The following is a 23,119-nucleotide window of genomic DNA, read 5'->3' as shown; positions in this document are numbered from 1 at the left end:
TGCCCCTGGTGGCGGGGGGGGTGGGGGTGATAGGGGACATGAGTGGGGGCCTGGTGGAGGCTGCCCCTGCACTGCTGGGGGGTGGGGGTGGTGGGAGACATGAGTGGGGGCCTGGTGGAGGGTGACCCTGGTGGCTGGGGGGTGGGGGTGGTGGGTGACATGAGTGGGGGCCTGGTGGAGGGTGACCCTGGTGGCTGGGGGGTGGGGGTGGTGGGAGACATGAGTGGGGGCCTGGTGGAGGGTGCCCCTGGTGGCGGGGGGGTGGGGTTGATAGGGGACATGAGTGGGGGCCTGGTGGAGGCTGCCCCTGCACTGCTGGGGGGTGGGGGTGGTGGGAGACATGAGTGGGGGCCTGGTGGAGGGTGACCCTGGTGGCTGGGGGGTGGGGGTGGTGGGAGACATGAGTGGGGGCCTGGTGGAGGGTGACCCTGGTGGCTGGGGGGTGGGGGTGGTGGGTGACATGAGTGGGGGCCTGGTGGAGGGTGACCCTGGTGGCTGGGGGGTGGGGGTGGTGGGTGACATGAGTGGGGGCCTGGTGGAGGCTGCCCCTGCACTGCTGGGGGGTGGGGGTGGTGGGAGACATGAGTGGGGGCCTGGTGGAGGGTGGCCCTGGTGGCGGGGGGGTGGGGGTGATAGGGGACATGAGTGGGGGCCTGGTGGAGGCTGCCCCTGCACTGCTGGGGGGTGGGGGTGCAGGGGGACATGAGCAGGTGTGCAGGGTAGTCCCCTGTTTTGTGGGCTGCCTGCAGGGGCTGTGGAGGGTGTACAGGGAACACCTGTGAGGACCCACCCAGCCTAATTGCATGTGATAATTCCCGCACACCCCTGTAATACACGTACCTGGCCAAATCGCATGTGAGAATTCCCGCGCACCCCTGTAATACACGTACCCAGCCGAATCGCGTGTAGAACTTCCCGTGTACCCCTGTAATACACGTACCCAGCCAAATCGCGTGTGATAATTCCCACATACCCCTGTAATACACGTACCCTGGCCAATCGCGTGTAGAACTTCCCACGCACCCCTGTAATACACGTACCAAGCCAAATCGCGTGTGATAATTCCCACGCACCCCTGTAATACACGTACCTGGCCAAATCGCATGTGAGAATTCCCGCGCACCCCTGTAATACACGTACCCAGCCGAATCGCGTGTAGAACTTCCCGTGTACCCCTGTAATACACGTACCCAGCCAAATCGCGTGTGATAATTCCCACATACCCCTGTAATACACGTACCCTGGCCAATCGCGTGTACAACTTCCCGCGCACCCCTGTAATACACGTACCCAGCCGAATCGCGTGTAGAACTTCCCGTGTACCCCTGTAATACACGTACCAAGCCAAATCGCGTGTGATAATTCTCACGCACCCCTGTAATACACGTACCTGGCCAAATCGCATGTGAGAATTCCCGCGCACCCCTGTAATACACGTACCCAGCCGAATCGCGTGTAGAACTTCCCGTGTACCCCTGTAATACACGTACCCAGCCAAATCGCGTGTGATAATTCCCACATACCCCTGTAATACATGTACCCTGGCCAATCGCGTGTACAACTTCTCACGCACCCCTGTAATACACGTACCAAGCCAAATCGCGTGTGATAATTCCCACGCACCCCTGTAATACACGTACCTGGCCAAATCGCATGTGAGAATTCCCACGCACCCCTGTAATACACGTACCCAGCCGAATCGCGTGTAGAACTTCCCGTGTACCCCTGTAATACACGTACCCAGCCAAATCGCGTGTGATAATTCCCACATACCCCTGTAATACACGTACCCTGGCCAATCGCGTGTAGAACTTCCCACGCACCCCTGTAATACACGTACCAAGCCAAATCGCGTGTGATAATTCCCACGCACCCCTGTAATACACGTACCTGGCCAAATCGCATGTGAGAATTCCCGCGCACCCCTGTAATACACGTACCCAGCCGAATCGCGTGTAGAACTTCCCGTGTACCCCTGTAATACACGTACCCAGCCAAATCGCGTGTGATAATTCCCACATACCCCTGTAATACACGTACCCTGGCCAATCGCGTGTACAACTTCCCGCGCACCCCTGTAATACACGTACCCAGCCGAATCGCGTGTAGAACTTCCCGTGTACCCCTGTAATACACGTACCAAGCCAAATCGCGTGTGATAATTCTCACGCACCCCTGTAATACACGTACCTGGCCAAATCGCATGTGAGAATTCCCGCGCACCCCTGTAATACACGTACCCAGCCGAATCGCGTGTAGAACTTCCCGTGTACCCCTGTAATACACGTACCCAGCCAAATCGCGTGTGATAATTCCCACATACCCCTGTAATACATGTACCCTGGCCAATCGCGTGTACAACTTCCCACGCACCCCTGTAATACACGTACCAAGCCAAATCGCGTGTGATAATTCCCACGCACCCCTGTAATACACGTACCTGGCCAAATCGCATGTGAGAATTCCCACGCACCCCTGTAATACACGTACCCAGCCGAATCGCGTGTAGAACTTCCCGTGTACCCCTGTAATACACCTACCCAGCCAAATCGCGTGTGATAATTCCCACGCACCCCTGTAATAGACGTACCTGGCCAAATCGCATGTGAGAATTCCCGCGCACCCCTGTAATACACGTACCCAGCCGAATCGCGTGTAGAACTTCCCGTGTACCCCTGTAATACACCTACCCAGCCAAATCGCGTGTGATAATTTCCGCGCACCCCTGGAATACACGTACCCAGCCAAATCGCGTGTGATAATTCCCGCGCACCTCTGGAATACACGTACCCAGCCAAATCGCGTGTGATAATTCCTGCGCACCCCTGTAATATACGTACCCAGCCAAATCGCGTGTGATAATTCCTGCGTACCCCTGTGATACATGTGCCCTGGCTAATCGCGTGTAAAACTTCACGCGTACCCCTGATATGCACGTTACCCGCTTTGCGTTCCTTGTTTGGCAGCCCTGTGGACTGGTCCAGGGTTAGCGCTGCCCTTTGCGATGATTTAGCGATTTTGATGGCTTTTCCTTGCGCGAGGGCGTTCTTGGGGGCGTTACTGGCGCTGCTGCAGGGTCGCTGCGATACTCTGCGCCACGGCTGGTTTGGGAGCCTGAAATCCATGAATACGCTGTGCGCGGAAATCGGTTTTAGCGCACGTGCCTGGCGCAGTCAATCGCACGCGGACACTCTGCGCCAGCCGCTTGCGACACTTTTCTGCGAAATTCTATGAATTACCCTGATTGTGTGTTAGGAGGTCACCTGCATTTTCCTGATTTTCTATTTGAAATCAAATGAAAATATTTTAATTAAAACAGCCCAGTTCATGTCCCAAATTGTGGGGTGTAATTGTTGTAGTGAGGGGGATTAAATCTGTGCCACCTTTCCATCACATATGAACTGCCCAAAAAGTAAACAAACATTTTAAAAATATTTCATTACACATTTCTTTAGCGCTAACCCCTCAACCATTGTCAACACCTCTGCTGGTGTTGGATGGTGCCTTGGATGAGACTTTATCTCTAAATGACACCATCGAGTGTGAGAAAGGTCAACAACTAAATTAATCTGCCTACTACAAATACAAAAAGTAGGAAAATAAGCATCAGTCAGTACATGCCTCCAATCTTAGCAATGGCATAGATTTGCAAGTAGTGGTTCGTGATAACGAGACCGAGGTTCAAGAAAGACATTTGGTGTCCTACAACAATCCCGGACTTGCAGTGCTGCCCAGGCTTGCTGCACTCTAAATGTTGACCCTTTATTCAGACCTTTAGTCTGTGGCAGACCAGAAGAAGGACTCGGACCAGAAGACATTATGTTCAACGAGATGTATTAGTATTAAAAACAATAAAAGAAATTCTTTTCTATCCCTATTGCTAAAGGGTGATTCCCTGCCTATGAAACTATTCTAAGTTGCTCACTAAAATTAGAAATAAAGTCCAAATCTATCTTCTAGTTGACCCTACCACTAAAGGAAACAGATTTTACATTAAGCAGTATGACCTGCTTCTAGAGTTAGTGCAATTTTGAACGTGCCTCGGTCTGTGAGATATTTCTTCCTGACTATCCTAATTACAGCCTTTGTCCCAAAAGAGTTTCCAAAAAAAGTGTAGGTTTCTCCAAAAACCCACAAAGCCTCAAGTTCCAATATAAGAAAAGGTAGGTGTCTCAAAACACACACACAGTCCTAAATTCCAATATAACAAAAGGTAGGTTTCTCCGAACACCAGCAAAGTCTCAAGTTCCACAAAAGATTAAAGTTTGTATTTGATGTAGATGAAGGGATACCTCCATAATCCCTTCGCAACATCTAGTTTGATTTCTCTTCCTATGCATCACACTAAGGCTGTCACTGGCTTTCTCCGTGAGTGGTTCTAGTCATGTCTCTTTGCATTCTTCAAGTTAGACTGGTTCTTCTAATCTTACACTCTTGTTTATCTCTCGGGGTTGTTGGTAACCCTCCTTTCGATACACTTGTCTTGGTTTGTCATAATATCTACATTCCTTAGGATTACTTATTATATCTGGGTCTTGTGCCTGTTTATAATTGTTCTCTTTAAGAAAATGTTCAAATGTTCTTTAGGGCTTGTGAGCCCAAGACCTGGGGTAGGGGCAATCCTTCTCACTTCCCCTGCTCCCCTCTGGTCTTTCTCTCCCCCCACCCCCGAGAGTGAGGACACGCTGTACCTTTGCTGCCTGGAGTATCACTCCAGTAAGGCAGTTTTCACTTGCTCAACTTCTCTCCTATTTCCTCTCTCTCTGCGTTCTCAGGAGAATTCCCTGACGTTTCCCATCTTGACCTGTCCTTTTCAGTTATGGACAGTTGAGTTGTTACTACATGGTGGGCTGGGATCACTGTCTTTGCTTGCGCTCCTCGCCCACCACGTCCTTGGTGTGATTGCACCTGCATCTGAGACCGGGTTTCCACAGCCCTGGTCTCAGTGCAATATCGGTTCTTCGCCACAAGGGATCTATTTTCCTCCATTCAAGGCATATCGCTTTCTTATCTGTATCCCATGACCAAGAGGAGGGTGTTGGATAGAATCAGCTGTCACGTCCTCCTGGTAACCAGCATTGCCTTAAGCTAAAGATCTGTACATGCTTTCATGATTGTTTTGAGTTACATGATTAGAGGAAATATCTACTTCTTGAATTCCCATCTATGCAGATATTCTTTCCCTTTTAGGGAGTTTCACATGGGAATGGAAGTCCTTGTCCCCTGGGCAGGGAGTCACTGCCAGTGATGTCCCACCTTCCCAATCCCCATGGAGGGTTTCACTTAGTAGGTTCACCTCCATGGCCTCAAAGGAGGTGGCTCCCCCCTGGAAAGAAGGGATGCATTTCCCAGATTTGCTACAGCCCCTACAAGAGGCATTTTCACCTCATGAAGCACAACGTGAGCCTGCTAAGGAGGGCAGCATTAAAGAAACATGGAGCAATTATATACATGCAATATATAATTGAGGAGTAGCCCAATGTGGAAGAGCACACTAACCAAATTATGGCATTCCATTACTTGCACCCCAGCACCCTTGAGCAGCATTGCCAGCTTGGGACTTACACTCCCTCCATCACTTTATCCATCATACCAGTACACCCATTTTCTCTTTGAGACCCATCCACCTAAGCTGATATTTTCTCGCCCCACAGTCCCTCACAAAGGCAGCCTCAGAGCACCTACCCTATTGACAGTCTGCTAGATCCCAAGCACCCCAATAAATCCCATCCCTTCGTGAAACCCATTGCCATGATTGCTAAGATATCTAGAGAGCTGAGCCAAGGACGTCGGCAGGCAGAAAAAATGCCAGACTGGCTTTTGAAAAGCACACGGCACTAACATCAGTGCAACGATCATTAGGTGTTTGCAGGACTGCATGGTTGGATAAATGTGACTTTGTCTCCATGGCATCAATAGATCTGTCGGCCGGATTTGACAGAGTGGACTGGCATCTTCTTTGGTGCAAACTGGCCAGATGGAAAATCCAAGAGGGACTGCTGAAATTAATTGTTAGGTTCCATGACAACATTTCAATACAGGTTAGATTGGACCATTGAAGCCAGCTTTTAAGAAAGATAGAGACCCACTCAGGCTTGAGGCAGGGATGTATATTGGTCCCCTGTATCTTTAACCTATATGTCTCTGACGTGGATGAATATTTGGATCCAATTTCTTTTGCCACTCCCAAGATTGTCCAATTTGGTTTAACCTGGATGGCTTATGCGGATTACTTTCTTTAAGTAGATCACACCCCAATTGGCTTCAAGAAGCTTCAAACTGCTTTTCAAAAATTGCCACAGTTAATTCTTTAGTAATTAAAGTCATTCAGTTTACTAGGAAGGGGATGTGTCCGGAGGGTGAAGAAGGAAACCATGAAGGTTGTAGAAAATGTCGTGCATTTGGGCTCTGCATTCTGCAGTAAACTGCATAAGGTATATATGGAAAGACAACTAAAACAGAGAATTTTGCTTTTATAAAACCAAATGATCAAAGTTAATCAAAGGAACAGCAGATTTTCAATAAAGCCCTCCACGAAGTTCTACAGGGGGAAGCTGTCCCAAAATGATTAAATGGGGCGGAGCTCCTCTGCCATGATGTTTTTAGTTTTTCAAAGAAAATGGAGGGTAGTATTTGGCAGAGTGTTGAGTGTGCCCAATGCGGTGTCGGTAGAGACAATTCACTTTGAACTGGGACTTGTGTCCTTTCAGGCCAGAGTGAAGTGGAGTCTGTTGACACTGTATAGGAATATGTTAAAACCCTCCGCCAATACGCTAGATGAAGAACTGCATGGGGCGTTGTAGGCAAAAATGAGCTGTACCTTGGGTGTTATGGAAGATCTATTTGAGTCTATTTTGAGGGGAAAATGGCAGAATTAAATCATATTTGTTGTATTTTACCGATTGATTCATTTTAACGTTTTTATTGATGTGGATGAACTACTATATTGTATTAATGAACTCTCCACTGGCTCCCAGTTGCTGCAAGGATCAAATTCAAATCCCTCTGCATCATCCACAAGGCTGTCTGTGGCTGGGGACCACACTATCTACAACTTGCTCTCACTAAATATTCACCCTCCAGATCTCTACAGTCCTCTGGCACCAAATCTCTGTGTGTCAAGCGCTTCACTAAACATTGAGCTGGCGGCAGATCGCTTCCTTCGACAGGCTCCCTCCTATGGAAGACCTACCCTTTCCACTTCATCTTGAGCCAGATCTCCTCAATTTCCGGAAGCTCCTCAAGACTTTCCTTTTCACCTCCTCCTTCCCTGCTAAACCCCACAGTTGCTGAGATTGGTGACCAGAGCCCTTATGTGTCCTCTTGTGCCCTGATCTCCCACACCCAATCGCCTTCAGCCTCCGCCCGCTCCCAGCACTTGCCTTGTCACCCACTGGCCTATGCAACCACAGGCCTGGACTTATTTATTGACAGCTGACCACTGTCACCTAGTCACCTAACAGCTGCTCACTCACTCACTAAGTGCTAGGCCGTTACCCCCACTTCCACATACATGTTTTCTCTCTTCAATTGCACGTTCTAAATGCTCATGAGGCATAGTAGGTCCGGGTCTATCTTTCACTGTTATATTGCTTTTCATCCCATGTTCCTTCCCTGTTGCCCTGTTGGCACTATGAAACACAATTGACTTGATGCACAGTAAATAAATAAAATAAATATCGTAATGATGTAGTAAGAAAATGTACTGGTGAGTTTATTTTAAAATAATGTGCATTTGATGTTTTTGTAAAGGTTGCAGTTTCTTTGACCATATACAAATTTAAAAAAAAATAAGAAAATATTAGTTAACACACGCTTTACATGGATCACATCCAGCATGTTAAGAACAAGATAAACACATTTATGCAATGATCCACTGACAATCGTAGGGGTATGTGCATCCCCACTCGCAATCCCCCCCTGCCCCATTATTCTGGAGAGCATATCTCACATCTAACTTGGCCCAACATGCAATGACTCTGCCTGACATATGACACAAATCTACTCCAGACAGAAACTCCTTGTCTGAATGACGACTTTTTCATAATGTGTGTCTATATTTAGATATGTTTATGTACCCATGCCTGAAATATCTTTATGAATCAACCCCTGCAATATCATTATGACTTTAAATAAAGAAATTGAACACAAAAAATGTCAATTTCTGAGGGTATTGATAATCTTGGGTGGGGTAGATCTGTGGGGAAATGCATCTGAGTTTATTCAAATCACTTTCCACTCAAAACCTTTTGCTCAGAACACTTGATCACCTCTCATACATCGCAAGCCTTTCATCATTAATGCTCTTTCTAAAAAGAAAAAAAAATGTTAAAACTAAAGGAAAAACATTAGAAACACGAAGAACAAATAAATATATATACATATGCAAATGGATTGTTTATTCAATAATGAAATGGACCATTCCTAAATGCTGTCAAGCAAGGAGATATGGCATAAATGCCACAATCACAACCACCTGCTTCCCCCAGAATTCCAGTGTAAGCTTCACTCCGGGACTCCTTTGCATGGAAGATACACCCTCTGTTCTGCAGGTGGGTAAACAGACTCCATCTGTCGGTGTGCTTGCTGGGTCTACCGTGTTATTATACCTCCCATCCTTATGTTGGGTTTCAATATGATTCTGACCCCTAGTAACATTCCTCTCCTAGTACTCTTTTTTGGGGTCCTCTCTGGGAAGCACAGAAAGATTTCATCTCCTAGGTATCAATGCAATGAAAGGGCTTCCCTAAAATGCAGACTGTGAGGCATTTTGCGAGGAGATGGGGTGGGTAGCTGGAGAGCATAGGTTGGGTAGACTCTGAGGGATCTCCATACACCACCTCCATTGGTCACACCATGCGATGTGTGGCTTCCTACACAGCTATGGAGAAAACTGATGAACACAGAAGGAATCATTTATGGGCAGAGGAGTCAAATCTGGTGCAGGGTCTATTTTAAATGGACTTAATATTCTCTTAAAATTCCAAAATTCCAGTTCTCTAGTCTAAGAAGATGTGTTGTCCTTCTGGACGTGGTGCTTGTAGTCATGAAACATTCTGCCTAGGGCAAGACCACATTCTTTTACCCCCTTTCCCATGGGCTCACCTTCAAAAGGTATGGGCCAGAACGTCTCCCCCTGCCTGGGTGTTTCTCAAACTACAGTAATTATTACAACCCAGCCACAGATCGCTTTCTTAGGCTTGAACCCACCACATGCTCTTTCTACAGTTGTCAAGAAATCTAGCACTGGCCAGGCTCCAGCCCCCAGCAAGCTTGCAAAGCTTTTCTCTTCCCATTATTCTGGTGGTCTCAGGACTTCTCCCAGGTTCTGGACTAACACATCAACTTTCAGGAAGGCCATTTTAGATCCTTTACTCATAGGCATCGTCTGGCCTCTTTTAAACTCTGCTTGTGACTTTTAATGAATGAATAATAGTAGTTTGGCTGGACACATTCCTCCTTAACTTGACGTTAAGGCATTGGCTAGTACTTTGAGGGACCACCTCTTCTTCTTATGTAACCCCTCTCGTGGCCAGTTGATTTGGGTGTTGCATGTTTTCTAATTTCCCATGTACTGTAATGGTGTGACTGATTATTACTCCACAAGCTAAGAGCTGAAGTATGCCAGATCCCACCTTGGAATCAGGTGATGGTAACATGCCAGATGATGGTCTGGATGTGTGGTTCTTTTGCATGTTCATCAGCGCTCGCTTCTCCCAGCACTCCTGTACGTGCACCACTCCGGTGCAGCTTGCATAGTGTGTGGAGGAGTCAGCCCTTTTACATGAGCAGGCCCACGGACTAGATCTGAAAAGAGCAGCATGCTTGCTGGATTTGTTGTGTTACCTACAACTCCCTGCTTATGCTGGGGTTTAATGCTTCTCTGCCTCCTAGTGACATGTCTCCCCTGGCGCTCTTTTACTGGGATCCCTTGGCACCTCTTACAAAATACATGCCCTGGTGAGTGGCAAGAGAAAATGTCCCTAAAATGTTGGATGTGGCGCTTATTGAGGTTCTGGAGAGGGGAGGCTTAGAAGACACTTGGGAAACCCCCATATACCACATCGAGATTTTGCATCATGGAGTGTCTTCCCTTGGCTCCAGCATCCCCCAGTGCCTCTCCATGAAACACTTCAATGTGACTTTATCACACGTGGCAGTAGGAACCTTGGCTCCAAGCACTATGCTTCAGCACATCTCAGTGAGTTCTCCTTCTTGATTTTACCAGGAACCTCACCTTCACTTTCGCAGATTGAGTGCTTCTCAGTGTACACTTATTTCAAGTTTCATTAGGAACTTTTCCTTCAAGTTCTAGGATTCAATGTCTCTCATGGATTCCCTTGCTAGGGTGCTGCCGGGAACTTGGACTTTAAACTCTTGGCTTTTATGCTTCTAACACCTCTCTCTCTCTCTCTCTCTCTCTCTCTCTCTCTCTCTCTCTCTCTCTCTCTCTCTCTCTCTTTCTCCCTCTCTCTCTCTCTCTCTAGTTCCCTCTCTCTCTATCTCTCCCTCTGTCTAACTCTGTCTCTCTCTATCTCTTTCTTCTTCTATTTTTAGACATTAGCAAAAGCTGTGTCCAGCTGCCAGCATTAAGCACTTATTAGCATATTCTATCTCTCATATGATGTTAGGAAATTTGCTTCCAGGTTTTAGGATTCAGGATGTCTTTGCTTTGTCTTCTCACTGATCTCCTCACTGAACTCCCTTCTCATGAGTATATCATCAGTTGTTTCCACCTCCAGGGTTTCGCATGGAACCCTTCATCTCCAATCATCACCTTTCCCCTGGTTTAGTATTCTCCCCAGCAAATAACATCCATACATTTCTCCTCACGTATTGCTCCTCTCAGCAGTCTCTCTCTGGTTTCCTGCATATGAACCTCTCTGTAAGGTAACTGCTTGGCAGCTCTGTCGCTTCCCAAGTTCTTGTTAAACAAAAGGACACCTGGTTAATGCCTTGCTCTGCCCAGGCGGGTAACAGCATACATGAAAGAAAGTGAGCAAGGTCATGGGGTACCTGACTGATAAACGAGAAAAGGACCCACTCCTATCGGGGTATCACTAACTCTTGACACAGAATAATCTGGAAAGAATAAATGAAGTACTACAGTTGGAATTTAATGAAACTGTAGTATAGGTTGATAGATACGCTAGACTGGGTTTTACACAAGATACAAAGGTATTTCCACAAATATGGTACAATAACCACTATGATATAAAGCAAATGCTGATTAATTGCTGCGTATTAACAATGCATACACATCCACTGAAAGATCCTTGGGAAGGATGCCAGTGGATTTAGTGACATTTGGTAATCAACGAGAGCACATCTGAACAAAGTAGAGTTGAACAAGAACAACAAAGAACAATATTACGGTCTACACGACTGTGTTTCGGCCAGAAGGTGAGCAAGATTAAGCTCTGATGGTATGGCCTTCATCAGGACAGGATATTCCAAACACGGGAAGTATCTTGTGGGGTCTGTAGATATAAACAGACGGGGTGTATTAGGAGTGGGCACTACACGTAAGTGTCTAGCACAGGTATGGGTATCAGTACAAAGGGCCAGTGCTTACCGGGACTTCGGCGCGCTGAGAATCAGCTAGAAGCAGTGTCTTGAGTACACTGTAGGATTTGTAAGATCCTGTAAATGGCCGTTCCTGTAAAAAAGGAATGACAGTGGGGCTGTAAGAGTCCGCCCAATGAAGAAGTGCAATCAGATGTGGCGATGGTGGGAGCAGGGCTTACCTTACTCACGCCTGCAAATTCCCGAAAAACTGGGTAAGGCGGGCTGGCGTGTTGATTACGCGACAAAGACAGCAGGCTCAGGGGCTGCGGGAAAAGGAGAAAAGACTCCAGGGGCTCAATAGGCACGCCTTAGGTGAAAATCGATGCACAGGTGGCATCGTGCAGCGTGGTCGTGTGAGGGGTCCACCCGGGGGTCTGATTTAAGTATGTGGGCTGGCGGGCTGTGGAATACATGGCCCGCACTATTCACGATAAGTGGGGCGCGTGAGGTGGAGCACCGCTTCTAAAGGTTAAGGCAAGTGGTAAATAGGAGAGGTATCACAATGGTGACTAAAGGATACAACAAAGGGTAGTGCTGCCCGAGTGAGGGGGACATGCGATCGAATCGAGGGTGAGGCGCCTGGCAGTACTAGAGTTACAGGTACTCACCGGCGGTGTCTGACAGGAAGGCTGCTACACGAAGCGTCGCCGTCCGCGGTCACTGGCTGTGTATGGAGAATGAAAGCTAGCCGCTGGGGTGAAATAATGCCGGGTGGCCATGTTGGGGTGCACGAAAAAGAGGTGTCTAAATGCTTGCCTGCATGGAGGTGCGCCGCGGTGTCCTGTACTTGCTAAGGGGTGACCAACCCCTCTGGTGGAAAGAAATATGCAACCCACACTGGGGCTGAAGGAAATGAATGGCCCTGCCGGAAAAAATGTGCACGGCAGGTGCCACATCACAGGCCAATGTCTGAGCCACTTGCCGCTGTGTGGTAGGACCGTGTGCATGTATCGGTGAGTCGATTGCAATTGGCAAAATGTACCACAGAGAGTGATTCAAGGTACATAGCAACACTGCCCCAAAAACGTTGTGGGGCATATTAAATTGGCAAATTTAGGATTACATAGGCATACATTTAGAGCAAATCCAGCACCTTATTAGCGGGTGTCCTGACATATGATTTCTAGGTTTCACACGTAAGAACAATCTTTGTTTACACATAACAACACTTGTGCATTTAGTAAAGTTCACAATAATAAGTCCATTACATTACTTGGTTGACTAATGCTTGTGCCGCAGTGCATTAAGTGATGAACACAATAATAAATCCATTACATTACGTGGTCGACTAATGCTTGTGCCGCATTGCTATGAGTCCATTGAAATTGGCCCAGAAGAGGTCAAACCTGAGCGTGGCTGAGTGACTTAACACAGCCTAGGGGCCACACAGTGATGAAGTGAAACAATGAAATTAGAGAAATTAAAGAAAATGTTTCCACTCGACACAGATGTTGAGACCTTTATGGACAGAGTTAAGTCTGTGTACCCATTTCTGTTCCAGGCGGGTTAGAACTCTGTCAATGTCTCCTCCTCTGGTTGTGGCCGTTACTTTCTGAATCACTAGCCATTTCAGGTCCATGTTGGTATGTTTTTTTTTGAGGAAATGATCCACAAGAGGTTTATCGGGCACTTTGTTTTTGATGCACGATCGATGCTCACAAATTCTGGTTTTCACTGGTCGCATGGTTTTACCCACATAGATAAGTCCGCACGGGCAGGTAATAACATAGATAACCTGCTTAGTGTTACAATTAGTGTGATCTTGTAGGGTCCAATTGACATCATTATGATGGAAGGTTTTGGTGGTTTCTGTGAATTGGCAGACTGTACATTTGCCGCACTTGTAATGTCCTTGAACCGGAGGTAGATTCCACAGGGTGTTGGAGGACTTGGTGGATTCAATGAAGGTGTGTACAAGGGATTCTTTGATATTCCGATTTTTCTCAAATGCAAACAGGGGTACTTTGTGCAACGAGCCTCCGTGTTTGATGATCGCCCAGTATTGCTTGATGGTTTTCTTGATGAGGTCGCTGAGTGGGCTGAACGTAGTGATACATACCAATCTGTCCAGTTCCTTTTTGGGTGTTTTCGTAAGACAAATAGTGCAGTCAGTATTGGAAGCCCGCTTTTTAGCATTTTTAATGGCCTTTTTCGGGTATCCTCTGTCGGTGAGTCTAGCTTGGAGATCCATCGCATGTTTGTCAAAAGTAGTCCGCTGGGTACAATTTCTTCTGATGCATAGGAATTGTCCATACGGTAAGTTGTACTTCATGATCCCGGGATGGTAGCTGTCGAAGTGAAGCAAAGTGTTCCTGTGTGTGGCTTTGCAGAACAATTCCGTGTGGAGTTGATTCCCTGACCTATAGATGTGAAGATCTAGAACATCAATTGCTTGGAAGTCCCAATGGATGGTAAATTTAATGTGTTGGTTACATTGATTTAGCCAACCATGGAAGGCAATGAGGTCTTCAGACTCGCCTTTCCAGATGAGTAGGACGTCGTCAATGTATTTCTTCCAGAGGACGATGTGCTGTTGAAAGGGGTTGTTGGTGGACGAAATGTTTTCAGTTTCGTAGTGGTCCATGTAAAGGTTCGCTATGTCGGGAGTGAACGTGGCACCCATGCTAACTCCTTTGGTTTGTATGTACAGTTGGTCTTTGAACAGGAAGACATTTTTGGTCATGGCCAGTCTGGCACATTCCAAAATGAATTTGGTGGGTACAGCAGTGATGTTGGTTCTGGTGTCAAGGGAAAGTTTAAGTATTTCCAAGCTTTCAAGTTGAGGTATTGACGTGTACAATGATTCCACATCGAGGGTGGCAAGGATGTAGTTGGATTCCATATTGATCTCATTCAGCATGAGGATAGTGTCAGTACTATCCTTGAGGTATGACTCCATCTTGTAGACAAAAGGTTTGAGAAAGAAATCGGTATAAACCGATAGAGGTTCAAGTATTGAGTCGCACGCGGAGACGATAGGTCTTCCGGGAGGATTGGTCAGGTTTTTGTGCACCTTCGGTAGTATATAGAAGGCTGGAATGCGAGGGTGGTTTTTGTTCAAGAACCGATATTCCTCTTCGCAGATCCAGGATTCTTGAAGTGCGTGGTGAGTCAAGCTTAAGATTTCTTCCTGTAGTTCTTTGCTGGGATCTCTTTGTAGCCGTGAGTATGCATTGACGTCACTCAGTAGCCATAGACATTCTGTGTCATAGTTGGTGGTGTTTGAAATGACTATCCCTCCACCCTTGTCGGCTGGCTTGATGGTAATAGCTAAATTCTCTTTGAGTGAGGAGAGATCCTTCCTTTCTTCTGGTAGGAGATTGTCTGGATAGTAGTTCTTTTGAGCAAGTCCTTTTCGTACAGCATTGGTGACCATTTTCTCATAGGTGTCAAATTTGCAGGGAATAGTGTGCGGTGGGGGCATGAATTTGGATTTGATTTTTAGTCCGGTCGTGTTTTCTTTATCCTGTTGAGGGTTGTTTGGTCCGGCGGTGGAGTGTTCTGGCACATATACTTCGAAGAAATATTTGAGACGAATGTTTCGCAAAAAGCGCTTTAGTTCGACCTCTGTGTCGAATGGTTGGGCCTTTGCTGCCGGGACGAATGAAAGTCCTTTTTCGAGGAGATTAGTCTCAGCGGTGGTCATTGTGTGGTCAGATAATTTGAAGATGGGGATCCTCTCTGTTGTCCTTGGTTGTTGTACCACTGTCGGGTCCGCATTTGTTGGCCTTGTTGAGCTGGTCTCCGTTTCGGGCATCCTCGTTGCATGCCTCTGTGAAAAAAAAGGTTGCTGAGGGTATTGTTGCGGGTATTGTTGGTTTCCTGGGCCTCCACTGGTGCTGCCACCACTGCTCGACGAGCTTCCTGAGAAAGTGACACCGCAATTTCTTCTGTTGACCGGGCCTTGTTGTTGGATTTCTGTATAGTAGTTCTCTCGGAGGTAGGGATAGGTCTTTTTTGAATTTTTGTGCTTTTCTTTCAAGGGTGATGACCTTAAATTTATCAATTTCAATCTCTAGTTTTTCAAGTTTTAGTTTGGCATCTTTTATGGTGGCGTCTTCTAGGAATTTCTTTTCAATTTCCAACAGTTCAGCTCCTTGCTTTTTACATTCCTCGTCGGCTGTGTCGATAACGAGAATCAACCAATCACGGCTGCATTTGTTGCCTACCCCGCTGAAATTTTTGTTGAACTTCGGGTTGTCGGTAAAGATCCGTGGTATATTTTTCACTTGTAATCCGTCGGATATTATGCCTGCTTTGAGGTACTCTAGCATGAATTTACCATGCATTTCGGTACAGATTAATTTCTTCTTCTTTTGATTAATATTTTCTAACTCGTCTTTGGTGAGACCGAGTGTAAGTATGCCATCTGGGTTGCTGAGGGTGGACGTTGTACCCAGGAGTTTCTTGAAATAGTCGTCTGAATATGACAAAATGTTGACGTTTTCCATGGTGATAAATGGCAGTAGAGATGATGTAAAATTCTCTGTAGTTCTTACTTTTCTTGAATCCAGGAAAATGCAAAGGTATCCCGTGAAGTAGGGGTAAGTTGCATGGAGGGCCTGCAACAACAGATTGGATCACATGACACCAAGGTAAGGGACAGTAATGGCCTAATTTAGCACTGTGATATTTTGCCACTTTAATAGTTTGCCGCTGTAATATTTTGCCACTCTGAAAATCTACCACTCTGATATTTGGAAATGTGTATATGTTACCACTTTGATAGTTTGTCACTTTGATCATTTACCACTGTGATATTTTCCCACTTTCATAGTTTGCCAGCTTGATAATTTGCTGCTGTGATATTTTGCCATTTTGATAAATTACCACTGAGATATTTTGCCAGTTGGATCATTTGCCACTGTGATAATATTTGGCCACTTTGTTAGTTTGCCAATTTGAGATTTTTCCATTATGAGATTTCGTCATTTTGGTATGTTGCCACTTTGATAGTTTGTCAATGTGATATTTTGCCACATTGATAATTTACCACTATGATATGTTGCCACTTTCATAATTTACATCTGTGGTCCAATGGAAACTATACCATTTTGCTAACATGCCACCATAATATTTTGCCATTGTACTAATTGGTGACTATGAGACCCTCCTATTTCGATAGTTTCATATCCTTTGCCATTTGATAGTTTGCTGCTGCAATGATTTTGCTATTCTGATAATTGGTCACTGGGAAAAATGTTTGATAACTGCCCACTTTGATATCTTGTTGTTTTTAAGAACCAGCTACTGCAATACTCTGCCATGTTTGATTACTCACATCTGTGATATTTCCCAGTGTTGATAACTTCCAGTGGGATACTTTGACGTTTGGATAATGTGCCACTGAGATATTTTATCAAGTTGATAAAATGCCAATGAGACACTTTACCACTTTGACACTGTGCTATTCTGCCATGATGATAATTGGTCGCTCGGAGACCTTTTCCAATTTTGATAACTTCCCACTGTGATATTTGCCATTCTGATATTTGGTCAGAAAGACAACCTGCCATTTCACAACCTGACTCTGTGATAGCAAGCCATTTTAATAGTTGCCCACTGGTATACGCTGGCATTGGGATACCCTGCCACTGCAAAATGTGCCAATAGGATTACTTTGCCACACTTATACAGTGCCACTCCAATAATCTGCCAATGCTACTTTACTTTCCCTTTTGCTACCCTGTCCATGAGATGTTATGCCCCACTACGATACCTTGCCACTCTGACAATATTCCACAGGGATACCTTTCCACTTGGGCATTACCCGCCCCCCACCCTCATGGCAATTAATCTGTGAGTGAAATATCCAGACGACTCAAAAGAAAAGCAACAGAAACCCAAAGCCCAACAAGATACAGGGAGCCAGTCTGCATCATATCCCTCCAAAAGCCAACCACACAAACCACACCGAAATGCCACAATCACGTAGTGACCACCAGACAAGATCAACCATAATGGTGCAAAACCAATGAAGAAAGCCAAACAACGCAACCAACAATTTCTTAGAAACTAAGTACTCTGGGAAAATTCACACAAAACCTCTTCAAAGAAGAGACAATTTTTGCGACATTGTGACCAAAATCTCTTTATGTCTCGCAATACCTATCCACCTTCAAACTCTCACAACTAGTCATCTAAAGAAATCTTACCTACAGAGGGAGAGAAGAAGCAAACCCCACAGACGGACTAAATAGGGATAAAAAACAGAAAAAAAAACAAACCCACTTGAATGCACTGTTCATCACCAGGGACTGGCAAGACAACAGAATACCATGTTACAAATTCACAAGCAACCTCAAGAACGACATTGACCCGACATGCAAACTACTTGAGCTCTTCAATGAAGAACTGGGAGCAACGAAGGTCCACACACCATCCCCATATGAAAGTGAATCACTGGAGCAAAAGACATGAGGAACCAATGTCCAAGCGCCATTCCGACACAACCCCCAAAGGGCAAACAAATGCTTGAACACGGCAGTTTAGTCATTGCCAGATCAATGATAGTGCACACCGAATCTCCGTCGCTCCCCGTCACCGATATGCACAACCACGCAACCTCTGTCTGTGCTCTGAAAGCTACGGCTCAAGACACTTATAATACTAAAGTGCCACTGCCAGTCGCCAAAACCTGCCTTGGGAAGCATCAACAGGCACGGACTACAACCAAATGGTCTCCTTGCCTACAGACCCATCCAGGACTGTTTTATGTACTACCGCCACCACCCACGAGACATTTTGCCATGGGTGATGATGCTTCAATGCCCACTGTGAGTATTGATCTTGAGGCTATCTCGCCCAATGCCCCACTGCCCAACTTAATCAACTTAAATTATGCCCCTTGTGCTATTACCAACACTAGTGACCCCGGCTTACTGCCCAATACACCACAGATTACTGGGAGCAAAAATATCACTGCCACCCTTACAAATGTTCATGCTGCTAATGATATTATGCTGCCCACTCTTGCTGCTAATGATGTTGGGTTGCCCACTCTTGCTGCTAATGATACTGTGTTGCCCACTCTTGCTGCTAATGATATTGTGCTGCCCACTCTTACTGCTATTGATTTTGGGTTGCCCACTCTTGCTGCTAATGATACTGTGTTGCCACTCTTGCTGCTAATGATATTGTGCTGCTCACTCTTGTTGCTATTGATATTGTGTTGCCCACTCTTGCTGCTAATGATGTTGGGTTGCCCAATCTTGCTGCTAATGATACTGTGTTGCCCACTCTTGCTGCTAATGGTGTTGTATTGCCCACTCTTGCTGCTAATGATGTTGTGCTGCCCATTCTTGTTGCTAATGATACTGTGTTGCAGGGGCGTGGCCAACCGCCATGTGAGAAAGCCGCAATTCGTTGCAGCTCCGCCGATGCGCCAATCATTTTGCCCACAATCTGCATCTAACTTGAATTAAACTATATCTACAACCCAGAGATCGCCTCAGTACCGTCTGCTGACCCTCCGACAGTGGTCCGAGACCTGTGCGCGCTTCCAACGAGGAGAAACGCCATGGTGTTGGTGGAAGTGCGCGCCCGAAAATGGCGGCTGCCTGCTGACGGTGGAAGAGACGAGCGCTGCACCGCGCCGCAGAACAGAGCGGAGGAGGAGGCTTGCCCCAGGCTACGGCTGTCCGGGGAACTGCTGACCCTGCCGTCCGTCGGCCGAGGACTGTGCCCGCCTCCGTGTGCCTCCCCGGCGCGTGGCCCGCAGCACCTACGGCGGAGGCACACATCGAAAGGCCTGGACCCGAGGATTGGACGCGCCCGAAGGCGACACCACACTGCGAGGTACGGAGTGGAAGTGGGGCTGGGGGGACATTCGACTTGTGTCCGGCTCAACTGAACGAGCCCACGACACCACCCCGGAGAGGGGCCGCACCCCGCTGCCAGCTGAACTCGAGGCCAAAGTGCTGGCCGCGGAGGCTAGATTTGTGCTCTGGCATCAGGGGCCCGCAAGGACCGCAACCCCCCCAGCGCCCCAGGATCGCCGCTCGCCCGTGTCCCCACAATGACCACTGCGATAGGCACCACGGCGCACACATTTGCACTGAATTGAACTGCATGGCCACGCGCTCTAGGGCAGCGCCACAGTGCACACTCCCGACCCCGACTCCCAGCCCTGGCCCCGGTACCGCTGGCAACCATTCCAAGCTCGCCTGCACAAGAGATGTCCGTAAAAGGCGCCAGGAACAAGCACAGGCAGACAACAATGGAGGCATTTGCAGCCACAGGTGCTTCCAAGCCGGATGCCGCTGTCACAACCTCGGCGGCTTCGGAAGAGGGGCCCCCCGAACCCGCAAACTCGCAACTACTGGAAGCCATCTTGGCGCTCCAAAAAACCATGGAGGGCAAAATAGATGCCGTGGCCATCGATTTAAATCTACTGAGACAAAATGTGCACTCCATCGCAGGCAGAACAGAAGAATTAGAGTCCCAGGTAAAGGAAAACACTGAAGCCAAAACCCACATCTTGAGAGAGGTAGATGCCCTAGCCCAAAAAGTAAAGAACCTCGAAGACAGGGCGGACGATCAGAAGGGCGGGTGCGCCGCAATAACATCAGGATCATGGGACTGCCGGAGGGAACAGAAGGAAATGACCCCACGAACTTCGTCGAGAACCTGCTGCTGCAAGGGGTCGGAGCCGGGAAACTGTCTCAGGGGTTCACCATCGAGAGGGCGCACAGATCTCTCACTAAACGCCCACCACCTGGGAATCCGTCAAGGCCGATAATTGCCAAAGTCCTCAATTATAAAGCTAGAGAGACTATCCTAGCCCACTCACGGACCGGGGGCCGCATAGAATTTGGCTCTGCCAAAATCGCAATCTACCCGGACTATACCCTCCAGGTTCAGAGGAGTAGAGCTCAATACGCCCATATTAAGGCCAGATTGAAAGATGCAGGCTTGCGATACATGCTACTGTACCCGGCCAGACTAAAGGTCATCCGTAACAATAGAACGCACCTCTTCGAATCGCCGGCAGAAATAAACGAATGGATGGACAGGGAGCAGATTCCTGACATAGACGGAAGGCAACGGAAAACACGAGAAAACGGCACCCCCAGGGAAGCCTAATGAAACCTCCTAATTGGAAAGCACGTGAAGTAACCTCAACTTGCAGATTGTGGCACCAATGAGTGTCTTGGAGCTGACCGAATGGCACCGCGTGGTATCGGACACTACCAAGGGGATTGGCCCGCACCCCCGAACCTCTTTGGGTGACTAACCCGCCCGTAGGGCACCAAGAGACCGTAGGTCTAATGGAGCAGAAACGGGGATGTCAGAACGGGGGGAACCCAGCTAGACTAGTTCTGTTAACGGCTAACGCCAAGTTCACTGTTCGTAGGGATGGGAACCCCGCCTATTGAAATCCCATCCCAGTTAGTTAAAGGGGAAGTCCAGGACCACCTTGATCACCACACATCACCAATCCGATCTAGAGTCATCAGGGGCTCCTGCCAGAACAAGCCACTGAACCATATACAGATAGGCCAGAGGGCGACGCCACTATGCAGCCCACCCACATACCCACACACACGCCACACTCATGAATAACGTAGTCAAAGTCATGTCATGGAACGTCAGACGCCTGAACAGCTACATTAAACAGCACAGGGTCCACACCTTCCTTAAACGCCACAAGATAGGAATTGCCCTATTACAGGAGACCCACCTGAATGCACAGAAGCTAGCAGCATTGGCTAAGAGTTGGAGAGGAACCCTGATAGGCACCACGTATTCCAACTATGCACGGGGAGTATTGATATGGATCGCCCCCTCCATTCCCATCAACCTAACATACACTAACATCGATAACGAAGGTAGAATGGCCTTGCTCAGAGGCACCATTGAAGGCAGAGAATTCTGCCTAGTGAACACTTACGGCCCCAACCACGACGCGACGGTCTTCTTCCATTCGTTATACACCCGGCTCAGTCCGGATAGAGACGGCACACTCATATGGGGGGGGGATCACAACTGCACCCTTGATCCACGCATGGACAGATCGGATAGTAAACATACCCGCCCCTCCCCTCCCGCTAAAATATTGAAAGCCCTCTTACATCAATACGCCCTACAAGACCTCTGGAGGGCTCAGCACCCAGAGGGCAGAGTCTACTCCTTTTACTCACCCCCACATGCGGTACACACTAGAATTGACAGCTTATTGGTGAGTGAAGAACACTTAGACACATTCGAGGATACGCAATAGCTTGCCAGAGTACTATCGGATCATTCCCCCATAGTTACCTCTTGGACAATAATGGCACCCCGACCCCCCATACCCACATGGAGACTCAGAGGCGAAGCACTGTTGGATAAGGCATTTCAGGAACAGATCAGACAATGCACGGCAAACTATTGGCAGACGAACATGGGCAGTGTCCAGCACGTCCGCACGGCATGGGAAGCCTACAAAGTATTGATCAGAGGGGAAATGATAGCCATCACAGGGGGAGCCCAAAAATCCATCACAGCTAAGTTAGCAAGCGCCGAAGAAGAGCTGAAGCAATTAGAATCTATAGCCTCCTCAGACCCAGCCAACTTACACAAAATAATCGAACTAAAGAAGGCCTGCCTACAACACTGGGAGGCCCTCGGAAAACTCAGCTACACCAAATACATCGAGAGAAACCACGCCCTCGGTGATAAACCGGGCAAGCTACTAGCGTGGCTTTACAAGCGAGAAACCCCCAGAACACCCATCCGCCGTATACGCGATGATAACGGCATAGACACGCACTCACAAGCTGCCATAAACCACGCATTCGCTGGGTATTACCAGGCCCTCTACACTGACACCCCACCGCCTACAGACACTGAAATAGAGGACGTGCTGGACATCATTAGACTACCACATCTTGAGGAACACGCAGCAGAATCCCTGGAAGGGCCAGTAACCCCTGAAGAGGTTGCAGTTGTTATTAGAACGCTTCCCTCTGGGAAGGCGCCGGGCCCGGATGGACTCCCAGGCGAGTTCTACAAAGCCTATGAAGACGAACTAGCCCCGTTACTTTCTCAAGTCTTCAACGAGGCATACGAAACAGGCCAACTACCTAGCACCATGAAGGAGGCGATCATCATACCACTCTTAAAACCTGACAAAGATGGCGCAGAGTGCGGCTCATATAGGCCCCTGTCCTTACTAAACACAGACAGTAAGGTACTCACGGCAATACTGGCCATGAGGTTGCGTAGAGTCATCCCGACCCTGATCCACCAAGACCAGACGGCATACGTGCCCGGCAGAACCATCACAGATAACCTACGCAGACTGCACCATGTCATCCACAGCACCGAAGGCAGACAGACGCAATGCGCAGTGGCGTCCTTGGACGCCTCCAAAGCGTTCGACTCAGTGCGCTGGAAATGGCTCCTGGCTACCATGTCCAAGTTGGGGATAGGGCCTAGCTACATTAAGTGGGTCACACTCATCTACACCAACCCTGAGGCCAGTGTACGCACCAACAACACTTTCTCAAACAAATGGAGGCTTTCTCGGGGAACTAGGCAAGGATGCTCCCTATCACCCATGCTGTAC

The sequence above is a fragment of the Ambystoma mexicanum genome, chromosome 14 (assembly GCF_040938575.1).
Source record: "Ambystoma mexicanum isolate Mex_15411 chromosome 14, UKY_AmexF1_1, whole genome shotgun sequence".
NCBI classification, from domain to species: Eukaryota; Metazoa; Chordata; class Amphibia; order Caudata; family Ambystomatidae; genus Ambystoma; species Ambystoma mexicanum.
This window is presented reverse-complemented; position numbering follows the sequence as displayed.